We start from the raw sequence: 26,394 nt of genomic DNA on the forward strand, positions 1-26,394 counted from the left end.
TATTTGGGGATTTTTGGGTGTTGAGTTGTATCAGTTCTTTATGTATTTTGTATGTTAACCCTTTGTTGGATATGTCATTGCAAATATCTTTCCCATTCTGTAGGTTCCCTTTTAGTTTTGTTGGTTGATTGCTGTGCAGAATCTTTTTATTTTTTTGATGTACTCCCAATAGTTTATTTTTGCTTTTATTTTCCTTGCCTCAGGATACATGTCTAGAAAAATGTTGCCATGGCTGATGTCAGAGAAATTATTGCCTGTGCTCTCTTCAAGGATTGTGATGGTTTCAGGTCTCACATTTAGGTCTTTAATCCATTTTGAGTTTATTTTTGCATATGGTGAAAGAAAGGGGTCCAGTTTCATTCTGTTTCATTTGGCTGTCCGGTTTTCCCAGCACCATTTGTTGAGGAGACTTTTCCCATTTGATACTCATTCCTCTTTTGTAGAAGATTAATTGACCATATAGTTGTGGTTATTTCTGGATTTTCTGTTTTATTCCATTGATCTGGGTGTCTGTTTTTATGCCAGCACCATACTGTTTTAATTATTACCACTTTGTAATATAACTTGAAATCTGGAATTGTGATAGCGCCATATGTTTTTCAAGATTTCTTCGGCTATTTAAGGTCTTTTGTGATTCCGTACGAGTTTTAGGATTGTGTGTTCTTGTTCTGTGAAAAGTACTGTTGGTATTTTGATAGGGATCCCATTAAACGTGTAGATTGCTTTGGGTGGTATAGACATTTTAACAGCATTTGTTCCAATGGTTTGGACTAACTTTGCATTCCCCTTTTGTATTACATTTATACAGTATCCCCTTTGCTCTTTAAAGCTTTGACAGCCTTTTGAAGCTACTGTAGCTTTGTTGTAGTTTGCTTTTGTCATTAGGAGGGTGCGTAAAAACCAGGTCTGTCTCTCCAAAGAGCCGGATAGTAATAGGAGTCAGGGGTGTAGGTCGACACTTTCGTACCCTGGAAAGGTTGGGAGTGCAGGAGGGAAAAGGCTCACCAGAAATTTGGTGTACTCAAAACGGTCCTGAAAACTCAATTTCAGTAAAGTACATTTTGGGCTCAGTGCATTGAATCTGTGACCTCCTGTAAGATCCTGCATTTTTGCCTAATGTTTACTTAAGTCTCTAACTTTTAAGAGGTACCCCTCCCGCTCTCCTACCAGGCTCAAGCCCTCCCCAGAAGATACTCACTTGGTTTTGCAGGATTATGGAGATCCAGCAAACGTAACAAAGGCACTTCCTTTTTTAGGTGCCTTTTTTTCTCTGGCCTCATAGCTTAGTTACTTATTTGCACGGGACCCCTAAGTTAGAATGCTGGTGTTTTTTTTCTGTTGCTTTCTCTTGAGGGCTAATGATTTCTGCTGGAATGCAAATGAAGCATCTCAAATTTTCCAGATCTTTACTATGAAAAATCCCGGACTGTGGCAAATGAGAATATTTTATTAATTCCTGGAAATACTTGCTAAGAATACTTCTCTAGAGTGCTTATTTGTAGAGTAAAAACTGTGACTTCAATTTCCGTTACCATGCAGTGAACATAATTTTTGTGAAACAGTGGCTGTAAGGATCTAGAATTAACACTATATGGCTTGTGTTCACCAAATCTGTATTTGATACATTCAGTGCAGTATTGCGAGTTCTGGCTGTTCAACCAGCGGAATTATTCATTACGGAAGTTGATTTTTAAAAAAAAAATTTTTTTTTTAACGTTTATTTATTTTTGAGACAGAGAGAGACAGAGCATGAACGGGGGAGGGGCAGAGAGAGGGAGACACAGAATCTGAAACAGGCTCCAGGCTCTGAGCTCAAACTCACGGACTGTGAGATCATGACCTGAGCCGAAGTCGGCCGCTTAACCGACTGAGCCGCCCAGGCGCCCCTACAGAAGTTGATTACGGACAGCTTATCGGAGTTGACTTACAGTTTCATTCATTGTTTTTCATAATTAACCAGGTAAGACGATGACAAATAAGTCAGTCATTTTCTTTTTAATTAAAATAAGGAACTTACAAACGATTCTTCGGTTTTATGTTCCGTTATGTAGAGAAGTTCACAGGCAGCCAGGACATGGGGTAATTATTCAGGAATTTCATTTGCTAGTATTTGTGTGTTGAAGGTACAGAGGGGAATGAGAGGTTTTACAATGTCTTTGCCAAGTCAGAATTGCCTTGTAAAGGACCTTACAGAAATTCCTAACTGTTTCTGAGCCTTTTAAGTGAAGAAACGGAAAGTTAGTACTCCTTCGATAGTTGTGGTAGGGTGGCTCATGCTAGCTGGCCGAAGGAGTGGAGGGATGCCACTATCCCCTACTCCGGGAGAAGAGAGGAGTGTTGGTGACAAAGCCCTTCCTCCCAATTGGAGCTTCCTTGTTAAAGTACATAATATAATTCTCCTAGGCAATAGTGCGGGAAGCAAAAAAGGGAAGAGGAACTTAAAAAAAAAAGGACTAAAGTGAGTTAGCACATGATTTGTAGTAAGTAGTATCTCTAGGTCAGCAAGGAAGACTGAATGAATGGGTAAGAAACTGGGAGATCCGGATACCAGAAATGGATAAAGGGGAGAAAGCGCATGGAAATAAACACAATATGGTTTTGGGATCAAGGTGATACCGGACTAATGATCTGAATTTACATAGCAGCTGTTCTGCTACCCTGCAGGAAGATCCCTCACCCAGCTGACAGGCTCTGACTATAGTGCCTTCGGGTTTTGAGCCGAGTCACTTGGGTATACCCATAAACTAGTTTAAAAAAAACGACATGGTTGATTAGGATTTGCTTCTAGTAATAAGTTAGAGAGGGGTACTTTTGCTTCGTCGGGCAGCCACCCGGGGAGATTTGAGATGGAAACATAATGTATGTTACTGCTCTTGGTGAGCAGATACCCTTTCTTCATGGTCTGACTAGTAAGCTGGTTCCTGGAAGGCAGAAGACTGGTTCTTTTTCATCTCAGAGTTTGACATACCACCTTACATATAGTAGGAGCTCAGTTAATCTCTGTTGATGCTATACATTTGGTAAGCATTCACTGTTGAACCTGCATGTTGCCCGTCTGGCCACATACCCCAGAGCAAGCTTATTCTGGGAAAACTATTAACCTCGTATTGCTTTACTGTGTGTGCGTTTTGTTGAAATTAAGCTGTGACCTGAAGATGCCTTACGAAAGACATTGCCTTATTGTAGGTTGGATAGTTTCTAACACGAGTGGAGGATAGTAGCTGTGGGTGGTGCTGTAGAAATCTCAGGTCAGGGGCCTAGGCAAGTTTGAGATTCTCACCGTGCGTTCTGTTGGATTTGATTTTTTTTTTTTTTTGTATTGTTTTAAAACCCCTAGCAACTTGGGATCGTAGGAAAGACAGAAAGAGTGCTGTACTTGGCATGGCATAGAACCCGGGTTTTGTGCTGGTTGGACTTGTGCTTGGACTTCATGCCTAATCTTGACCTTGTCCATGAAGTTTTCTGTAAGGAAGCCATGTTTTATGTTTCTTTCTTTGTTTCTTTCTTTTTTTAATATATGAAATTTATTGTCAAATTGGTTTCCATACAACACCCAGTGCTCATCCCAAAAGATGCCCTCTTCAATACCCATCACCCACCCTCCCCTCCCTCCCATCCCCCATCAACCCTCAGTTTGTTCTCAGTTTTTAAAATATACGGAACGCTTCACGAATTTGTGTGTCATCCTTGCACAGGGGCCATGCTAATCTTCTCTGTACTGTTCCAATTTTAGTATATGTGCTGCCGAAGTGAGCACCATGTTTTGTGTTTCAAGTAGTTTCATGTTTGGCTTCTGTTGTTTTTCAGCCATTCTTTGAAAGACCTTCTCCACTACCAGATTGTTAGAAAAAGATCCTTTCGTGTTTCTTCTAGTCCTTTAGTGGCTTCATGCTGTATATTTTTGCTGCATTTAGAGCTTTGTGTAGTATATGGGCAAGGTAAGGACTCAGTTTGGGATCCCCACCCCCCCCCCCTTACTGTGTACTCATTTAATTAATAGTCTTTACCCCAGTGATTTGAAATGCCACCTCCATTTTATACTGAGTTCCTTGGTATATTCATTAGTTCCTGCACTTTCTAATCTGTTCAGTTATTAGGTTTATTTCCTCAGATGTCAGCACCACACTGTTTTAGCTATTGTAGCTTTATAATGTTTCAGTATTCTATAGGGATGGCCCCTACCCCCTACTCTTTAGTCTTTTTCAGAAGTGCCTTGTCTATCTTTGCTTGATTTTCTACAAGAACTTTAAAATCGCCTTGTCTAGCCCCTAAGGGAATCGCTGGGGGTGCTGGAAAGCAAACCTTCCTCTGTGATGAATGATCCTGGATTCTGAGAGCCCCATCTGCATTGTAAATCTGGAGACTTGGTTTCAGACTTCGTTCTGACGTTCACTGGTGCTGCAGTGAAAAATTAGATTTGTGTTTTACAGCTTTGCAGATGTGTACAGGTGCTTTTAAAGAATTACTGTGGGGGCGCCTGGGTGGCTCAGTCAGTTAAGCGTCCGACTTTGGCTCAGGTCACGATCTCGCGGTCCGTGAGTTTCAGCCCCGCGTCGGGCTCTGTGCTGATGGCTCAGAGCCTGGAGCCTGTTTCAGATTCTGTGTCTCCCTCTCTCTCTGCCCCTCCCCCATTCATGCTCTGTCTCTCTCTGTCTCAAAAATAAATAAACGTTAAAAAAAAATTAAAAAAAAAAAGAATTACTGTGTGCTTGCTGTTTTTGTCCCTTTACTTTTTCAATCAGTAGATATAACCATTAGAAAACTCCTCAATTTTTTAGCGTTGCAGAAGGGCCCTCATACTTGCAAACGTTGGGGACAACTGGTTGAGAGTTCTCTAAGCTCTTCTCTGTTCTAAAATTCAGTTCTAAATAATAAAAGGTGGTATATCATCAATCCAATCAAGGATTGAATTTAAATCTTTGTAGCCACTGAAAGGGCTACTCTACCAAGAGAAGCTGCAGAAACGTTTCTTGGCAAGATCATTTGTCTGTGTCTTTCTTTTCCTCTGTAAGCAGTTGGTGTTTTGAAAGGAAGCATATTGTCTAGATTTTCAAAGTTCTCTAAAAACAGGATGGGGGAGTGCGTTATTTTCGAAGCTTGTAACACGATTGCATTTTAAGCGGAATTAAGTGCTTTGAAAGCTTGAATTTGTGTTGTCATAGTTGAGTATTTATGATTGAAATAACTACGCACATGTCTTCTTCCCTTTCTGTGTGATCACTGTTAGGTCTAGCGAGAGCCTCTGGACAGAATGGTTGGTTTATAGGAGAAGACAATCAAGGCTGTGATAATTCTCAAAAGTAAAGCTTTACATTTTGAAGGGCAAGTCACATCTATAGTTTGTATGATTCTGTAACAGATGGGGAAATCATGGAACAAATGATGAGAGAAAATTGGCCTTTATCTGTTGGCAAATGGCAGTCAATGAAGAGATGACAATTTTTTTGGCTCCTTTTGGAAAATTACTTTCAGGATTCATCGATTGAAAATTGCTACAGGACTTGGGGCGCCTGGGTGGCTGAGTCGGTTCAGTGACTGACTCTTGATTTCAGCTCAGGTCATGATCTTGCTGGTTCATGAGATCAAGCCCTGAGTCAGGTTCTGCACTGACAGTGTGGATCCTGCTTAGGAGTCTCTCCCTCTCTGTTTGCCCCTCCCCCACTTGCTCCTCTCTCTGTCTCTGTCTCTGTCTCTCTCTCTCAAATAAATAAACATTTAAAACTAATAATAAAATTGCTACAGGACTTAAAACTCTAAAAACATTTACCAGAAAGTCTAGAATTGTATACTGAATAATATTCTGAAGTTAAGGTTGAGGTTTGGGATATGTTGAGTCTAATTAAACCAGACTCAGTCTATTTAAGAGTCTAATGTTCTTAAGGAGGAGTAAACATAATTAGATAAGCTGATCTAAATTACCATTATTAAAATTAGAAAGGTTGGAGAGGGGAGTTTAAGAAAACAAAAATATAAGCAGAAAATAATCCTGAGAATGAAAGTCAGTTTATTGAATCTTCAGATGTTGTTTGTGTGCTGAAAAGGAATAGAATGTCCCAGGAATGTGAGACTTCTTCAGATAAAGCTCTTGAGTTTACATTTCCTTTTTTCAAGAGTACATGTGACTAGAATAAATCAGAATCCGAGCCCCAATTCCACATTCCTGGGAGGGAAACTGGCCCCTTTTGGGTAGCGCCTGTCTCCGTCCAGTCAGCCGTGGCCACAAGGTGGGGGTGGGGGTCACAAAGCCCAGGGTTTCAAAGGGTCATTAACCCCTCATGTTTCTACTAAAGTCAAACGGCACCTTAAAATGGACTTGTGTTTCAGTTGTCATCACAGATTATGTTTTGGGAAATTGGTATTTTTTTCCTTGGAGTTCAGTTCGATCTTGCGGACTCTTTGCAGTCTTAAAAAGCTTTAATTTACAGTCTACTAGAGCGCCCGTGTAGCCCCGTCCTGGCGAACACTGGGGTTTTTCATATGTTTTAATCTCTACTAATCTAGTAAGTGAAAATGAGGTAACACATCATGGCTTCAGTTTGCATTTCTTCAGTATTGTGGAAGGTTGGGCATTTTTGCGGATCTGCTTTTTCCGCTAGCCATCAGGGGGATGGGAACTTAGTTCCTTTCTGTTCTTGTTCAACCAGATTGGTGGGCTACAGGGCGTCTTTCGTAGCTTGCCACTTTGGAGGAAGTTCCAGCTTGTTCTATCAGCCATCAAATTAGCACTAAAAATGGCTCATCTCAGGACTGGCTCAGGTGGAGTGAAGTGCCGGCAGAGCATTAAAGGGAAGTGGTCACAGGGCAGGTGTCATGGTGGGAACCGTCGTGATCGGTAGACAGCAAACCGTCACTGCAAATCGAGCTCAGCGTGGACGGAGGACTGTATGGTTTAGAAAGTTACTTTATGTAGGCAAGCGACAGAGTCCTCTGAAGGCTTAGAGATCTGGCCCTGGCGTGGCGTTGTCGGTAGGTGCGTTTGTATGAGGGGTCTTGCTGTTTAACATCAGGTGAATGTTCCGAATGAAATCGTACCATGACGCAGCCTTTGGAAAGATTTTTGCACGTATCTCGCGTTTAAACCTTTCCTTTTGTTATTTCTTCAAAGCTCAACAGAGCTGGGTGGGCCGATAACGTGTAATTCTCTTGAAATTAAATTAAAAACAATCACGTTACGTTACAGTAGGTTGGTTGGGGTGTAGGGCGTTTTCCACCTCTGAGAATGTTAGAGCTCGTGCTTTGGATTGTCTTGAACGTATACTCCATTTGGCTGGATGTTTCTTTAGATTTTAATATTCATGAGCACTGTCATCATGCTTCTTAACATTGAATTAAAGCCAAGGTAGGGCTGTCGAAGGCATTTTCGCCTTTCTTTTGCGTTACTTCCTTGACTGGGCTCTCTCCGTTTCTGGGTTTCTGCCAGTGCAGATGAAGGTTTACTTCATTAGCTCTCAGTGTACAACAGTGAATGGAAAACATAAACATGCGTCTGTTCTTGCGTGTCGAACTTTCCCCTTCCCCTTTGCAACCAACTCCTTTGGGGAAGCTGAAACTGAAGACCCGTGTCTGAATAGCATTTTAACGGTATTTCTCATTAATATGCTTTGTCAGTCCTCAATTTGCAAGAAAGGCACTGTCAGGATGTTCTTGGTTTGAAGCCTGGATGCTTTGATTTCCGTCCTGTTAATTTCTTATCTGTGACCCTCTGCTGGGAAATGCCCTCCCACCCCTTCCCGTTTGATCACATTCAGGAGAAAAAGTAAAACTTCTGATATCTTTTTAAAATTGTTCACGTATTAATAAGATTGCCACCTCTTCCTCTCTGTGTGAAGATGTAATATAGTATATACTTTTGCTTCAGTAGTTTTTCCGAATTTTGACCTTTTTTATTTGAGAAAAAAAACCTAAAGGAAGGCATAAGGTGGAAAGTTGTTGATTATTCCCTTTAAATGTCTTTCCTCTTACAGATGTCATCTTTAAGTGTAGGTTTTAAACCAGAAATATCCCCTACAACTTGACTCACAGAAAGTAATCTGGAAGAGATTTACGTGCACATCAGATCTACGTGAGATCACTGGGTGAGGTCACCAAGGGAAAGGTCCAAATAAACACATCTAAAATGTGGTAATCTAGTAATTCTCTGGCATTTTGGAAAATGATAGGTACTATAGAGAAAAAGAAACCATTAAAGATGTTGTAATTTTGTGTGGGGTGGGGTCAGAGAAGATAGTATATGAATAGAGATTTGAAGGAGGTTCGAGGGGTGTGGGGTGGGCGGGGAGGGACATTCCAGGAGAGGTCATAGCAAATGCAAAGGTCTTCCTCTTTGGAATGGCTGCTCCCTGGTGTGTAGAGGGAATTGGCCTAGGAAGGCAGCCAGGCCTGAAGTAGAATGAGAGAAGGGGGTGGGGGGGTGTGAGGGAGAGGGGATGAGAGAGATAGAGAGAGAGAGAGAGAGAGATGAGGACAGAGTGGTAAAGGGAGGGAAGGAGGCAGGTCAGGTAGCTATCTTCTAGGTCATTGTAAAGGTTTTGGCTTTGACCTGAATGAGGTGAACAACGATTAGAGGGTTTTGAATAGAGGAGAGACATGATCCAACTTCCCCTTTGATAGACTTGCTCTGGTTTCCATTCAGAAGAGAACAGGAGCAAAGGGTAGAGGCAGGAGACCAGGGGGAGTCCTCAGGTGGGAGCTGCCTGATGGTGGCCCTGGGTTGGGATGGAAGCAGTCAAGGTGGGAGGAGTGTTCCGATTTTGATATGTTTAATTTTTTTTAAATGTTTGTTTATTATTGAGAGACAGAGAGAGACAGAGCATGAGCATGGGAGGGGCAGAGAGAAGGGGAGACACAGAATCCAAAGCAGGCTCCAGGCTCTGAGCTGTCAGCACAGAGCCTGATGCGGGGCTCGAACTCACAAACCACGAGATCAAGACCTGAGCCAAAGTCGGACGCTTAACTGACTGAGCCACCCAGGCACCCCGATTTTGATATATTTAAAAGGCAGAATCACCCGTGGTATTTGCCGATGGATCCGCTGTGAGCTATGTGAGGGAGAGGGGGGAGAGAAGTTAAGGATGCCTAGTGTTTTTTTTGTTTTGTTTTTTAATATTTATTTTGAGAGAGAGAGAATATGCGAGTAGGGGAAGGGCAGAGGGAGAGAAAGAGTCCCAAGCAGGCTCCGCATTGTCAGCTCAGAGCCTTCTTATTTTAGATACAGAGAAATTATTTTCCCAAGGTGTTTCTTAATAGGTTGTACAACTTGTGTCCGTATTTTCAGTGCTTCCCTTCAGTTTAGTCTTTTCACAAATTGAACAGTCTGATACTTGCATAATGGGGAGTGGTTCGTAAATTTCGATGGCGTTTCGGGTCCTGTTTCTAGGGCCTGTGCGATTTTGCCGGAGTCCCTGCCATGCTGCTATGCGGTGTTGATTCAGTGAGTGAATGAACTTAGGCGAATATGTGTGTGTGTCTGAGGGGGCGGAGGGTTGTACTACAATGAAGACAGGAAATGTGAAAAATACCATCTTAGCCGGTAGATGGAAGGATCACTTGTCTTGTGAGATTTTCTGCCTTCAGCGTTGCAGAGTTCATCTTGGCTCAAAGCAGCTTAGTAGAAGCACAGGCTTCCATAAGTATGTTGCTTTCCTGTCCTTCCTGAGTTTCCGGGTTCGGGAGTGGGAAGGTACCAGGTTTTGTAAAAGTTCTGCCTCCTGGTGATGCTAAAGGAGAAACCATGGAGGGCCCACGCACTTCCTGTTTATAATTACACTTTGATTTTCCTAGACCATTTACTAAGCCGCCTGAAGTTTGCTTTGTTTTAAACTTTTATTTTACATTATTTTTACTATTAATCTTGAGGCTTATTTCTTTTAAAACGATTCCAGGTTTTTTGTACATAATTATACACACACACACACACACACACACACACACACACACACCTTGTCTTATTATGTCACCTGTTAATGTTTGTCTTACTAGCATTTATTTCATTCCTGATTGTCTTGCACATTGATTTATCTACCCTTCCTGGCTCACTTTCCAGTAGAAGCCGAGCTTCACAAAAACAAGAAATTGTCTTTTATTGCATTTTATCGCCAGTACCTAAGTGATAGCAGATAATAGGTATTCAGTAAACAGTCTTGCGTAAATAAATACTGCAGACCCTATTTTGTATGCTGTAAAATATTCAGTGTCATAAGAAGTTTATCCTATAATTAAAAAGTCTTCTGAAATACTACCTAGGCAGTTGCATAATTACTTATTTTATAGATCTAATTTGATTTGCTTTGAGTTAATTATTTTGCTTGGTTATTTAGTTTCTTCGGTTTTATTATTGGAAATAACATTGAAAGGAGGACATCTTTATATATAGATCCTTGACCACATTTGTATTTATTCCTTTCACGTATCGTAAAGAATTACTAGTTGAGATCATTTAGGTCTGAACGTGTACTGACAACAGAAGTATAATAGTTTACACCTCCATTGACATTTTACAAGGGCCCCTTTCTTCTAGAATTTGATCTCCAATACTGTTTTCTTCTCGTTTTATACTCCTTCCCTTTGGCAAGCCCATCTCTTACTGCTTTTACAGCCAGTGCTGGTGATTTGTGGCCTCTTAACCTCAGGCTGTAACTCTGTATGTGCTAGATCCTGGAGATCCCTCTGTACCTCAAGTTCACATTCCCCAACGGCATAATGATTATCTTTCCATCAGAATCTGCTCCCCGCTGCTCTGTTCCCTTTTGAGGTAAATGAAAGTAACATCTTTTCAGGCGCCCAAGATGGAAATGTGGGCATGATTCTCAATTCTTCTCTTTCCTCTTTATCCTTAACTAGTTGGTACAAGCCCCTTTATTTCCATGCTTTTTCCTCCTCCTCTTGTTTAAGCTTATTACCACCTCTTCCTTGGACTATTAGATTATTGCTCTGACTTCCTCTATCACTTTGCTCTAATGGATCATCCTTACTGCCAAAGCTGTCTTCCTAAAAGGCCCATCTTCTATTGCTGTCCCAATTAAATTCCTTACTCTCCTAGTTCCTTACAGAGTGAAGTTTGAGCAGAGACTTCAGCAGAGCCTGTGCTCCGCTTGCCCTCCACACAGTCCACCCTTCATCATTTCTTGTAATGAGGGATTTTCCTCCCCCTTATTCTCCAGGTGCGTTGCACCCTTGGTGTTCCACGTATGTGTCTTAACTCTTTTGTCCCTCAGTGGCTGGACTCTGTCTAGAGTACTGTCCCTCACTTATTCGCTTAACATTCATTTGTAAATTCAGCTCCAAGAAGACTTTCTTACTGACTCTTTTCTAGTGATAGCTTCCTTTTCTGTACAGCTGCGGGTGGTGTTTCGGCACTTCTGTGACTGAATATTCAATGTCATTTATAGGTTTGTATGCTAGGCTGTGTGATTGAGTCTTATTTGTCCTTGAGTCCATGGCACTTACCCTAAGAGACTATTGTCGAAAAAATATTTAACAAGTATTGGTTGAATTAATGAATATGTCAATGGAAACATCCTTGAAATTGATATCTTTTTAGTGTTCTTCCTTTCTGCTTCTGTCTGGGAAGTATCATTTCCATTTAGTCTGAAGAACTTTAGCATCTTTTGTAGTATGGATCTGTTCAGCTTTGGTTTATTGGAAAATGTCTTTGTTTTGCTTTCTTTTTATTTTTAAATAATTATAGTCTCACAGGAGATTTAAAAAAAATCACAGTCCCATGTGCCCTTTGCCCAGTTTTCCCAAATGGGGACATCTGGTATACCTGTTACTGTAGTAGCAAAACCAAAAAATTGATCTTAGTATATTTCTATTAACTATTAAGATTAAGATCGATTAAGATCTTATTCACTGTTCAGTGTATTTTCAGTTACACTGTGTGCGTGTGTGTGTAGTTCTGTACAATTGTATTACGTGTAGATTTGTGTAAGCACTGCCACAGTCAAGATACGGTACTGTTTTCATCACCGTATAAGGTCTCCCTTGTGCTTTTTTAAAAGCCTGGAACTACTACCTTTCTCAGAAATGTGTGAAAGCCTGATTTCCATACCCCCAAAAGATACATCTAAACAACCAAATCTCTGAACAGTTTTAAAGTAACATTTTTACTTTTACATCTTAAAATCAGATAAAACCCAAAGATTAAAAAGTAGTCCTAGATTTAGGATGTGGGAGTGGAGAGAAGTACAAGATTCACCCAGGGAGAATATAGGCCTATCCTGGTTAAAATCTAATCAGCGTTATGCCCTTTGGGCAAGATGGAAATTTAGTATAAGAAAAACTAATTTTTTCTCCCAGAGCAAGAAATGTTTTTTAACATGATTTAGAAAGTTATCTAAAACAGAGAAAAAAATAAGAGATCTTTTTAAAACATCTTAGCTTCAAAGATTATAATAACTTTCTAGAATTAAAAAACAAAAAGTCCTCCTAAGAAATTTTTCTTTATATTGATACTATTTTCATTTGCTTTGCCTTTTCTTCACAGTAGTAAAAAATGTAGCAACGCATAGGGATAGCTGTTTACCCTAAAGCCTGCTCAGGACTGTCCTCAACCACAAAGTCTAATCCAAAATCCTGTTTTATTCAGCATTGTAATCCCATGTGGCCATGTGTCAAGTATCAATTTACTGCCTCTCTGCTCTGAATGTACTCTTCAGTATATGTTCTGTGATAAGCAGTGGGGTCCTCTGCTTAAATAATTTAACTTTTGATGGGCAGGCAGAAATTTTCTGAATATAAGTCAAATAAAAGAATATGTTGAAAAGCAAAAAAAAAAAAAATAAAAATAAAATAATCTCATCCACTCTACCCCCTACACCCTGTTCTCCATGTCTGTAGTTGTGTTATTTTGAGAATGTTACCTACATTGAATTGTACTGTACTTAGTAAAAAATGGGCAGAGGACCTGAATAGACACTTTTCCAAAGAAGATCGGCAGATGGTCAACAGACACATGAAAAAATGCTCAACATCAGTAATCATTAGGGAACTGCAAATCAGAACCACAGTGAGATATCACCTCATACCTGTCAGAATGCTGCTTTCAGAAAGACAAGACATAACTAGTGTTAGTGGGGATGTGGGGAAAAGGGAACCCTCATGCACTGTTGTTGGGAATGCAAACTGGTGCAGCCACTGTGGAAAACCGTATGGAAGCTCCTCAAAGAATTTAAAAATGGAACTACCATATGATGCGGCAATTTCGGTTCTGGGTATTTATCCAAAGAAAAAGAAAACACTAATTCAAAAAGGTATATACACCCCCGGGTTCACTGCAGCATCATTCATGATGGGAACAGCCTGTGTGTGTGTGTGTGTGTGTGTGTGTGTGTGTGTGTGTAGGGATTATCACTCAGCCCTACAAAGAATGTGATCTTGCTGTTTGCAACAACATGGATGGACCTACAAGGTATTATGCTAAGTGAAATAAGACAGACAAAGACCCAGGACCTTGTGATTTCACTTGAATATTAAATCTAAAAAACAAAACAGACAAAAGAAAACAAATAGATTCATAAATATAAAGAACAAACTGGTGGTTGCCAGAAGGGAAGGGTGGGGGGAATTAAGAGATACAGACTTGCAGTTATAAAATAAGTAAGGCACAGAGATGAAAAGTACAGCGAAAAGAATATAGCCAATGATACTGTAATAACTCTGTATGCGACAGGGGTAGCTAGACTTACCCTGGTGATAATTTCATAATGTGTATAAAATACCAGATCACTCTGGTGAACACCTAAAACTAATATAATGCTGTATGTCAGCTATACCTCGATAATAAGAAAGTTTCACCAAACCCAAGATAATAAACTAATTAAAACTATGTGGGTATGGCACTGTTTCTTTAGAAGACCTGATAAACAAATCTGTCTTCACCGGAGATCATGTTCCGCAGCTGTGATCAAAGAGTGGGAATAAGGTGAAGCAAATCATCATGTTCAGGGTGTCTGAGTAATATCGTTTTGCAAGATGAGCTCCATTTTAATTTACGGAAACACTCTTAGGTAAAGTCAAGTGAATTAAAAATTTTTAAAAGCGAATTAAAAATAAACCGCATGAGTGAACGGATTCCCAGTTCAAGAAGTCCTAGCAACTGAAAGCGAACTCATTTTTCTTCATTGACTATATAATCTGTAAGTATTTGGGGAAGTTAAAATAGTGTTAATATTTTTTGTTTTGTTGCTAAATATCTGTAACAGTACTTAGGTCCACCTAATAAAAAGATGAGTCAGATATATAGAATGTGCTACTGCGAGCGTGTTTTTAAGGCATTCACTATACAGTGTATCTCATGTCTTACATCCTAATAAAATATTATAATGAAAACAATCCAGAATGCCCTTACAAATCATTCAGATCGTTGTCTGTATCAATATTTCTTCCTTTTTATTGCTGAGTAGTAAAGCATCGTATGGATTCACCAGAGTTTGTTCAGCCATCCACCCGAATAACATTTGACTGGTTTCTAGTATTATGAATAAAGCTGCTGTGTTCACGTACAGGTTTCTGTATGGAAATAGGTTTTAGCTTCTGTGGAATAAATGCCCAGGAGTGTGTATTGGCCCAGGGTCCAATGGCAAGTGCGTATTTAGTTTGGTAAGAACTTGCCAACTGTTTTCCAGAGTAGCTGCACCATTTTCATTGTACATCCGCACCAGCGGTGTATGGGTGATCTCATTTCTCTGGATCCTCATCAGAATTTGGTGTTATTACCGTTTTTTATTGTAACTGCTCCAGTGTGTGTGTAGTGATGCCTCACTGTGGCTTTAGGTGGCATTTCCCAAACGGCTAATGACGTTGACCAGTGATGTTGGCCATTAATGTTAATAATTGATTGCCATCTGTCTCTCCTCTTTGATGAAGTGTTTCCTTCTGTCTGTTGCTCATTTTATACTTGTGTGCTTTTTCTTTAACTGTTGAGTTTTGTGACTCTTATATATTCTAGATAGGAGGCTTTTGTGGCATGTTCGGTTTCCAGATATTTCTCCGTGTGTAACTTGCTTTCATCCTCTTGACAGAGTCTTTGCAGCTCAAGACTGCAAAGTTTGATGCTTTTGTTTTTGAAAGTATTTCTGCTGGATGAAAAATTCTGTGTTGGGGATGCCTGGGTAGCTCAGTTGGTTAAGCGTCTGACTCTTGATTTTGGCTCAGGTCATGATCACGGTTCGTGGGGGTGAGACCCGCGTCGGGCTCCACACTGACAGCATGGAGCCTGCTTGGGATTCTCTCTTTCTGCCCCTCCCGTGCATGCACGCACACACACACACACACACACACACACACACGCACTCTCAAAATAAATTTAAAAAATTCTGTGTGACAGTTTATTTTTTCTCCTTCCTCAGCATTCTAAACACGTCACTCCATTGCATTCTGACTTTCACTGTTTTGATAAAATGTCTCTTTCTTACATGTTATTCTTACTGTGGTTCCCTTTTTCCTGTTGGTGGCTTTGGATGTTTTCTCCTTATCTTTGGTTTTCAGCAGTTTGGCTATCATTTGCCTACACGTGGTTTTCTTTGTATTTATCCTCCTTGGAATTGAGTGAGCTTCTTGGATCTGTGGGTTGATGTCCTCTATCACAGTCTGGAAAGTTCTTAGACATTGTTTCTTCAGGTATTTCTTCTGTCCCCTTCTGTCTTTCTCACCTTCTGGGACCCCAGTTACACTTGTAGTCGAGCCATTTGATATTGTGACACAGATCTTGGGAAACTTTGTTGTGCTTTTTAAATTATTTTTTTCTCTTGACATTTGTAGAACTGTCTGCTGTTTCCAGTTTGCTGTTAAGCGCATTGAAGTATTTATTCCAGAAGTTGTAGTTCTCTTTTCTCCCTTTTCTGTTCAGCTGTTTAGTTTCTGTTTTATTCTGCTGAGATCCTTCCCTGTTCATGTACTGCTCATCTTTCCTACAAGATTTTTTAGTACATTGAACATAGTTGGGTCTGCTGGTTGCAGTCCAGGGTCATATATGGGCTTATCTTCGTTGCCTGTTTTTTCTCTTTTTTATGAATCATATTCTTCCTCTCTTGTTCGATGACTTTCTTGTGTGGTGGTCACTGTGTGTAATGAACAGTGAAGCCTGGAGGATACCACATGAAAAGGGCTTGTCCCTCTTTTGGTCATGCTGCTGACACGAGGGACTGAGCTGGGCCTAGACTTTGCTGTAGCAAGAGTTAGGTCCACTTCATCATTAGCTGCAGATATTTTGGGAGTGGGATTGAGACATTGTTTTCAGGAGAGCTTCAGAATGATCCCAGGAAGACCTTGGAGATTTCTGTGCTTTAGAGCTAGGCTGCCAACTTTTTTTTTTTTTTATTAAATTTTTTTTTTAACGTTTATTCATTTTTTGATAGAGACAGAGCGTGAGTGGGGAAGGGGCAGAGAGAGAGGGAGGCACAGAATCTGAAGCAGGCTCCAGGCTTCCGAACTGACAGCACAGAGCCCGACGCGGGGCTCGAACTCACGGGCCGTGAGATCATGACCTGAGCCGAAGTTGGACGCTCAACCGACTGAGCCTCCAGGCGCCCCATATGCGTGCCAACTTTCTGAACAATGAACGGACCTCTCGGTTTTATAGCTTGGCTGCTAGGTTTGGGGACACTAATGAGCCCTCTTTTGCCCTCCGGTCTGTGGCTTTCTTCTCTGGAGATCTCTCTTGCCCTACTGTTTCTTAGAAGAGGTTTTCTCAGCTCTCCTTTCTTCCTCCTGGTGGTTAGAGGGTGCCTGGATATGGAGCCTCTCAGCTCTTGTGTTCTGTCTGTATGTGGTGCCGTCTACTTTATTTGGTAAAGATCCCAGTAGAAGAGTTGGCAGGGTGAGTGCAGACTTGCCCTGTGTCTGGGGCTCCTTGAGATTCTAACCCAACATTTCTGCTCATGTGTGGACATCAAAGGTTTATTAACAGTTCAGCTGGTATTTTCTTACCCCTGTTTACGGCAGGTTCTCCTTCCTGGCACTCTGCTGGGGATGAAAACAGTTGTGGGTCCTGTCTCTCCTAGGAAGGCCTTGTCAATATCTGGTATTTACTTCATTTAGCTTTCTTTCTGTTCTGAGCTTTTTTTTTATTATTTTTTTTGTGGTTTTCTTTCTTTCCTTTCCTTTTGAAACTTTTGGTTTTATAGCTTTCTTCAGTTTATACTCATTATTATGGAAATTTGCTTTATTAACGTTCTTATGATATGGTTAACATTTTACTGATGAAGCACTGATACTATCTGTATTAATTTCTGATCCTTAGGCAATCTGTTCCCTTAAGCAGTCGTCTTAAAAACCATTTGATTATGTACTTCATAATAAGAAAATGAGCACAGAGTCCCAATATATGCATACCTTTTTAAGTTTATTATTTTGAGAGAGAGAGAGAGAGATAGAGACAGCCTGAGTGGGGGTGGAGGGAGGTCAGAGAGAAAGAGAGGAGTGGAAGAGAGAGAATCCCAAGCAGGCTCCACACTGTCAGTACAGAGGCAGATGTGGGGCTCGAACTCAAGAACTGTGAGATCATGACCTGAACCAAAATCAGGAGTCAGACACTTAACTGACTGAGCCCCCTGGGCGCCCTGCATATCTTACAAATTATAGATATATATTAGGTTATTAAACTGTATTTTTCCCACGTTTTAAGACCTTAAGCATTATAAGACTCATAAAATTTAAAAATTTTTATATTTACCTGAAATTGTTGATAGTGGATATAAATTTATTTCAATTCATTGCTTTGATGACTGTGAAAAAATTTTAAGTTGATTTCTACAGATGTGTTCAGATTATGATTGTATTTGACTCATGTAGCTGACAAGAGGAAGTTACCTAGACAAAGTGTCAACTTTGCCATTTTCTTGTTAGCTGTGAGAAATAAGCCCACTGCTCCAGTCAAAGAGGGACACAGAGACTCGGAGCACAGTGAAGCAAGGCTTTAATCAATGTTCTTGCAAGAGCAGTTGTCTGATGGACAGGCATGCTCGGGGCAGTTACAGCAGACAATTTATCTCCTAGTATGCAAGTCCCTTCCCTGGGTCCTCATTGGCTGAGCACTACAGAGGCAAGTCCCTCCCCTGGTTCCTCATTGGCTGAGCACTACAGGGTTACAGCCTTCCCCGGAAGTCCCTGTGCCCATGTAAGGCAAACAAGTAGTCTGATTGGAACAAATGTACATTCCTTTGAGGTGACACACAGACTCTCAGTCCCTCCTCCCCTTGTTCTTTGGCACGTGCTCCTTGCAGAGCCCTCGAACAGAGAGGGGAAGAAGAACCAGGAATCTAAGGGTTTGGGACTCCATTGTGTGTGTGTGTGTGTGTGTGTGTATGTGTGTGTGTGTGTGTGTGTGTGTGTGTTGGGGGGGTTGTACATATTTCCAGTAGGTTGTGAACCTACTGTTAACTAGACAGCACCGCTTTTATTTGGTATTTCTGAACATAGATCATCTCTCTTCCTACATCAGCTTATTCTTGTGTTAATCAATATTTAATCCTTTTGCTGTTGTTCCAGGAGTCTCTTTTTTTACCCTCCTCTTTCATTTTTGTGAGAATTCGTTTTATTGAAACTGGTTCAAATGACTTGTAGTTCCACTTTGCCTGGGCCCCTGTAGACCGAAACCCTGCAGAACATCTCACCTGCCAGTAGCTCTTGGGGCAGGGCTCTCCTTTCCTTATCCTGTAATTGTATACTGTTGGGAGGAAGACGTTCCTCTGCCCTTCAGGATCCTTCTACCTGGACTTAGAATCGAGCTGACATGAGACAGATCAACAGGAGAAAATCAAATTTAATAGTGTACATAAAAGGGGAATCCACACAGACATGAAATTTTGAAGACAATGAGGCAGCGTGAAGCTTATGTGAGCTACGCAGGGGGGTAGGGCCTGAGGATACAAAGGAGAGGAGATCATTAGGGGGAAGGTGAGAGGAGCTACGTTTGGAAAAACGAGTTGCCCTGTGATACAGATCAGTTTTTTAGGTAAAGGGGAATCTCCCTTAATAGCTCTCTTCATGATGCAGGCTCTCCTTTCCAGTGCATTAAGCAGTTGAGGACCAGGGAGAGAGCTTTTCCTGCATCTGCTGGGTTTTGATTACTTTAACTCAAAATAATGTCATGCCAAAGTGGCCCATCCTGGGGCAGCCTCCCCGACCACCTCCTATAATACCTTGATACATGACTGCTGACCTGTCGTCCACAGGAAGACACAGTGTCTTACATATGTTAACTATGAGTAAGGCTTATTAATTCCTCTTCTGTCTCCCTATTCATTTTGTGTTTCCATTTCTCTCCCTGCCCATCGGGCCCTGCACTTTGTAAATCATTGCCCTAGAAAACTAGAGCCAGTTCTGTATTTGGGGAGCAGCTCTTCCTTTCACATTCTTAGAGCGTTACTGCCCTCTGTTCAGCCAACTTTCTGTTGATCCTGTTAGAGTAGCTATTCCCCAACCGCCCCCCCTGCCCTGCCCCTGGCACGGCAACATCTAGAGCACAGCAGGATCCTTCTGGAAGTCCTAGGGCAAGCCATCTCTGTGTAATGTCATGAACGAAGTGAACAGTCATCCCACGGGATTCAATCATTTAGGCCAAGTAGGCAAAATATTTCCAAAGGCATCATCTGCTGTAAGTGGACTGGGAGTTCACCTTGCCTTTGCCACTAAGAAGCTGGTGGTTAATATTTCAGTTATTCCTACTCTCTGAAAAGTACCTTGTTAATTGGGGTTTATACCACCTGCCTTCTCTTTGGGCGCTAATGATTAAGTGATGTGCTAAACGCAGAAGTCCGTAGTAGATTTCCAGGACTCGAACGGCTTTCGGAGGATTGCTGTAGAGAGATTGTGAAGTTTACCTTTCAGAGTGGAGTGCATGGTAAGGTGAGTGGAATGGAAATTTGATAGCTTTCCATTTCCTGACTTTGCAGTGAGACTCTTATTTAATTTCACATGAAAGGGGGTGGATAGTGGTTAACAGCATCGTCTCTGGAAGCAGAGACTTTTCAGGTAGTGATCTCTACTCCATTATGTGTTTGTGACCCTTGGGCCATTCCCTTCTCTGCTCCCTAGTTTCCTCATCTGTAAAATGGGGATCAATGCTAGCACTTAACCTCATAGGGTTAGCATGAGGATAAGTGAAGACACAAGCTTGTAGAGCAGTTGAGCGGCGTGCCTGGCTTATTAGCATTGCAGGCCCAAGGAATGTTAGCTAGCCTGCTTCTCCTTTTTTCCTTTCTGAATGTCTTTGTGTGATACCGTCCTGGTTCACATTTCAGCCCATCAGAGAATTCAGAACACAAACCTGACCCAAAAAGATGTTTTCAGTAAGAAACCTCACAGTGTTTTATGTGGAGCGGGGATTTTGTTTTGTTGGTGGTGTGGTCTCGGAGGCCAGATGTTTTCAGCTCCTTTCTGCATGAATTTAATCTCCTTGCGTTCAAGTCGTCAGCAAAAGAGGAGCAGGGGCACCCTCTCTGAATCACTTACTACTGCCGTCGAACAAGATGCAGGGTCACCATTGCCACCAGGCTCTGGCGAATCTCGTCAGTTTCCCTTTGCAGATTTCTGCACACCTTCCCGCTTCTGTCTGTCTTTCCTTGACTGTTGCAGGAGATGGTGGAAATAGCGGATTGCTTTCTTGCGGGCGGGTAGAGACTATCTGGTTGCAAATTCTTGAGGTTGTGGTAAGGGAGGGCCAGTGATGTATTGAAATCATTGATCCTCGTTAGTTTAATAATATTGTCTTTTTAGTATCTCTGTTTTTTTCTTTTCAGTATTTTTAGGTACAATAGCTCATTTACTTGCCTTCAGAAGGATTTTAATATTGCTGGCCTCTTTGTTAATAGATTTAAGGGCCATGTGTTTTAAGCACGAAACTGATGAAAATGTATTTAATGTCTGTGCACTTGTGACACATGAAAACTGATACCATTATACGTCTTTGGTACCTGGATTATATAGTATTTATTTTAGTAAATTTCCATGGCGTTTTCCTTTATTTCTGCAGTTGTGAAGGGAGAAAGTAAAACTGGATATGAACCGGCTGAAAGTGCGTTGTGGTCTCATGTCTGCGGCCTTGCCCCTGAATAGGTTGTTGTCACTTTCATTCTCTCTGTCCACTTATACGTGGAGGTCAGTCGCGAAACCGTGACGCCTGTGCCAAAAGGCTCCATGGACTTGAGGTCTGCCTTTGGGAGAAGTGGGCTTTTCTCCCGACTTGGAGAGAAGAGTGATGTCAGCTCTTCGGGATTATGGTGGGTGGTGGAGAGAACAGAACAGAATCTGGATCTTGGCATCTTCGTAGCCTTCGGGGTTGACAGATTCTGCTGGCATTTCATGCAGAATTCAAACCTAACAGAAAACTACACAAGTGAAAGAGCTTTTGTTAAGTAAAAAAAAAAAAAAACCCCCGAGGATTTCAAACATCAGAAGACCTACTGTTGGGAATATCCACATTTCCATGCCTTTTCCTCTCGGTGTGTAGATTGGCCATCATCTTCACTTGCAGAAATCAAGCAAGGGCTGGGAGGGACACAGCCAGTACGTTGGGCCACTTGCCACGGGCATTCCACTTTGTCATTTCTAGACAGTGGGTGTTAGCTACAGTAACTTGAGAATGAGAAAGCGGCACGTCCTCTGCCTTCACAAAAGCCACGGTATCTGCATTTCCCCTGTGGCCATAGCGGCCTAAGTAACCCTGCCCGATTGTGGCGGGGATGCTTCCGCCTCCCTGTTGGAGGACAAGGCCCCCGCCAAGTGCGCGACAAGTGCATTTAGCTTTCTGTGGAGGTGGTTAGCAGCCACCACTTATGAAGCATCTCTGCCTCCTTGCTGTATTCTTTGACAGAATGCTCATCCTCCCCTCGTGCTTCTGGAGGGGGGTAGGGCACTGTTGGCCTTCTTACACATGGGGAGACTGAGGCCCGGAGAGTCACAACTTCCCAGAGTCCACAGCTTCGGGTGGTGATCCAGGCACGGAGCGCCAGTCTCCGATGGCGCACATCTCTGTTCTTTCCCCTTTGTCCGTGCAGCTGCTGGTCCTCAGCGCGTGTTTTCTCCAAGATCACATTGGATGCCACTAGTTACATGATTACTACTTAATGACTAGGAGACAGTTTAATGCTAGAGATATTTTCAGTGGCAATGAGTTACTTTCTAGGTGACTGAAATTTATATTCATTTCTGGGTGGTGATAATTCCCCCCCGCCTTGTGTTTGCCTTCTGTCACAAGCTGTGGTATTCTTGTAGTCTGGTCTGGTGGTGAGCCATTCAGCCATTCCCCACTTACTTTAGATATCAGTGTCCATTAGGGTGACCAGAGGCTCAAGGGAATTGAGCGTAGACGTGCCATAAAATGTTACTGCTGTGTTTGTCTGTCTTCTGTGGACGCACAGCGTCCCCATGGTAGAAGTTTATGGACCCATTTGTTATATTGGCTGGTACTATAATTTATCCTGGGGTGGGGGGGGCGGGTGGGAACGGGGGAAATGACTGAAGGTACTTGTTGAATGGCACGTGAAATCTTTCTGTCAGGTGTAGTGTTACATAGCTAGCTTTGAAATATATTTGGATTTGGGGATATGTAAAGATTGTCATGGGAATGAAGAAAAAAAAAAAGCCTCTGCAATGCAGCACTTACATCTGCTGTTTCCATCTGATAATGCACAGATTTCCCAAGTACTTTGGTGTGGTTAGGTAAGAATTCCTCTTTGTCCAAATTGAAGAGTCAGCATAGTTAATGAAGCCGAATGGTAATCCTGATTTGGTTATGATCTGTTTGGTTCCAACAGGATGTTGATTGCTGACGGGGCTGCCCTATTGTTTAGGATGAGTTTGAAGAGGAAGGTATAAGGTCATGGGGAGTTAAGAGTCACTGCCGCGGGTACCCGTGTTACTTTCGTCTTTCTCTCGAAATAGCTGTGGACATGCCGAATCCAGGTGCAAACTAAAGATAAAAAATAAGGCAATATCCCTCTCCTGACCGCTCATACATAGGAGGCTCAGCAGGTCCCTGTGTAGGGGCCTGGACGGTATCTGTGGCAGTGGGTTTGCTGTGGTTGATAGGATGGGTTCGAAAGTCAGGGTCAAGAGAACCCAGGTGGGGCTGGAACTTGGGAATCCTGGCATGAACAGAAAGCAGGTGAATATGGGAATCAAAGGCAGGTCACATCAAGGAGATAAAAAACCCAGACAGGCAGCCGGTGAATCAGGACCTCAGGAGCTTATGAAACTGAGCAGTCAGTCGGAAACCAGGGCAGTTTATAGTTACAGGAGAAGCAGAAGAGACCTCAAACCTGTTAAAGAGGAGAGCAACTTTAATCACTGTTAAGAAAGCCTCTTTTTATTTATTTATGATGGCCTGGGAACGGCTTACGGGGATTTTCTAATCTAGTTTGCCAGTGATGCCGTAGTTGGGAAGTAGGAGAAGACAGACTTTGTCTCTCGATGATTCTTTGATAGGTGGTGCGAATAAAAAATAGTTCAGTGTCTGCCCTTTATGTACATGATTCTAGACACTAAGAAATACAAGGTTCTCGAGGGGATTCTAACGGAGTTGAGAAGACAACAGGTGGATCCCAGGTCAACCACAATGGGAAAGTAGATGTGTTGGGGAACACCCGGGTAGTACCTCCTTGAGCTTTGTTGGAGTTGGGGGGAAGGGGTGACCTGGCAGGGCTGGGGCGGGGGAGGGTCCAGGAAGCCTGGTGAAGGTAACAGAGTGCGTCCTTGCAGGAGCTGAGTTTGGAATACAAAGTGGGATTAAGGGTGAGGAGGATGGGGGTGAGCGGCCCTCCCACCTTCATGTGCTGTGTCAGTTTTTGAACTGGTTCCCTAATTTGTAAAATGGAAGTAATTCCTACCTTTCCCGTTTGCGTGAGGGTTATTGTGGAGATTATGTATATGACGTGATTCATGTGAAAGCACTTGTAAATGGCACCGTGTGGTTTCAAATGTAAGTTGTTATTAATAATTGCCACTTGTGGGGGTGCCTGGGTGGCTCAGTCGGTTAAGCGTCCCAACTCTTGATTTGGCTCAGGTCACCATCTCACAGTTTGTGAAATTGAGCCCCGTGTGTTGCTGACAGCACGGGGCCTGCTGGGGATTCTCTCTCTCTTCTCTCTCTGCCTCTTCCCTGCTCGCATGTGCTCTCTCTCTCTCAAAATAAATAAATGAACATTAAAAAAAAAATTAATTGCCATTTGTAGTTGGAGAGCCTGTTGGAACACGGCTGGGCTTTGTTTCAATTCATTTATCACATGTAAATGACATTGCATTCTTCAATCAAAGGTGTTTCATGAAGGTCATGATTCAATGTAAAGGGAAAGGAGCTGTTTTTAAGCAAGGTTAGTTTATGTCTGAGATTCATATTAAGCTTATAAATGCATAATTATATTGAAAATTAATGTTTAATGTGCATCTGAAGTGTTTTACGTTTTTGGTTAATAAAAAGAGATATATTTCAAGAGTAAGTTACTGAGCTGTGAAAAAAATAGAAGTCCATTTAGTAGCAAAATTACATGATGCTTCTCATTCTACATTCTGAAACAGACTATTTTTAGCATCTCTTTGAATCAGTGATGAATTCCAATTACAGGATTCAGTAATTAAAGCAGAGAAAAATATATAACATCGTTTAGGCAAGAAAATCTTTCACTTGAATTGGATCTGTTTCAAGTTTTAAGCCATTATGTTCAGGGGCCTCCCGGAGTCATTGATTTGTCATCTTTGTGGGGTCACAAGCAACAGGAAAAGTTCCAGAACATCAGCCAAGGACAAAGTGTCCCACTTTTAAGAAAAGGAGTTTAAAAAATTCTGCGATTCTGGGATGTCTTAGCGGGTGCGTGTGTTGTGTCTCTGTTGTCTGCAGAATTCCGGAAGAAAACTTCAGGGACCCCTCGGCCTCACCCTGTTTTCCCACCCTCCTGTGGTCAGCCCACTCCCCGACCAGGACCTCTGTCCCTCTGTCCCCTGCATCTGTCCTGCCTGCTCCTTTCCTCCTTCCAATCTCTGGCTGCTTCTGAGTGTCTCGAAAGAAGACGCATGATGGTACCACTCCACGTTTGTATTTAAGGGTTGTAGATTGTCCCATAATGTTGCCAAACAGCTTTTAAAAAGCTTGTTCTAGTCAGCAGTCGTTTTCCTCAAGCCGGGAAGCCTTATTTTATCTCCAGCCAGTATATTTATCTTTTTATGCCCCTTGCACAAAGCTCATTAACCATTTGGCTGAATTGAAACGCGTGTTCTGTTGACCCCAATTCTCTTTGCTTGGGTAAAGCCCAGCACTTAAGGTGGTGACCCACGGGGACAATACAGGGTCACTAGACACAAGCAAGTCCAACTTTCCGGTCAAAGTAGGTCAGGAAGAGGCATCGCGATTTTTTTTTTTTTTTTTTTTAACCTAGGCATTCAAGAAAATTCACTTATTTGGCAAATGATTTTTGAGTGTGGGCCGTGTGCCAAGCACTGAGCTAGGTCCTAAGAATTTTAAAATGAAAATGAAAAAATGTTCATAGTGAAGAGTTCAGTTAGGGGTCAAAAGTGTTGGGGCTCACAGGTGGCTGTCTGGGGCCAGACCTCTCTGCCATGAGCATTAAAAACATGACAAATTGAAAATAAAAAAAACTTAACATTTGCATTAGGCAGAAATGTCATACAACTTGATAATCCGTTTTTCCCCTTTGAAATTGGATGCTGTTTATCGTGAATTTCTGAACATTTCAACCTCGAAATTTTTTTTTTTTTTAAACTCCTGTTTTTTAATGTTTGTTTATTTTTGAGAGAGTGAGAGACCAGGGGAGGAGCAGAAGGAGAGGGAGACACAGAATCCGAAGCAGGCTCCAGGCTCCGAGCTGTCAGCACAGAGCCCGACGTGGGGCTCGAGCTCACAGACGGTGAGATCATGACCTGAGCTGAAGTTCGACGCCCAACTGCCTGGGCCACCCGGGCGCCCCTGAATCTCTAAATTCTTTGATCTCCTGGTGGCTCGGTGCATTCTTTTGTGATAATTGTAGTTCAGGAAGTTTAAGCCCAAATAACCTGCCCGGAGTCTTGGAGCGTGTGAGTGGGGAAGTCGGTTGGAGTCAATTCCGGCTTGAGAGCCCCCCCTGCACCCTGGCATCCTGCATGGCGCCTCTGGTTGGTGGGGGTGGAGAAGGGAGAAGGGGACGCTACCGGGAAGCCGAACGATGCTTTGCAGGGGGCCCTGAGTCGGCCCAGTAGGAGAGCCAGTAACCGTGGAGAGGCAGGTGTAAAGAAAGACAGGGGTGGACGGGTCGGGGCCCCATTGCAACTTGAGAGACGTGGAGGAGGCCACTCTGCCAAAGGGCTGCCTGGGAATCGAGCTCTGGAGGGGTGGGCCAGTCCTGAGCAGGAGTGTGCCCGGCGTGGCAGCGGTGTCTGGCAGAGAAAACCGGTGGAGGCTAGCTGCCT

General features: G+C 42.4%; 1 protein-coding gene and 1 non-coding gene across 4 annotated transcripts in view; one reads left to right on the top strand and one right to left on the bottom strand.

Annotated features, from left to right (window-relative positions):
* The window catches only part of WASF3 (WASP family member 3), a 135,151-nt gene that overhangs the window by 28,921 nt on the left and 79,836 nt on the right, over positions 1–26,394 (top strand). The window lies entirely within an intron of this gene.
* On the bottom strand, positions 3,651–3,757 carry LOC115526152. Its single transcript, XR_003972560.1, has one exon. It is a non-coding gene; the product is annotated as a U6 spliceosomal RNA (small nuclear RNA).

Source organism: Lynx canadensis, chromosome A1, assembly GCF_007474595.2.
Source record: "Lynx canadensis isolate LIC74 chromosome A1, mLynCan4.pri.v2, whole genome shotgun sequence".
Taxonomy (NCBI): Eukaryota; Metazoa; Chordata; class Mammalia; order Carnivora; family Felidae; genus Lynx; species Lynx canadensis.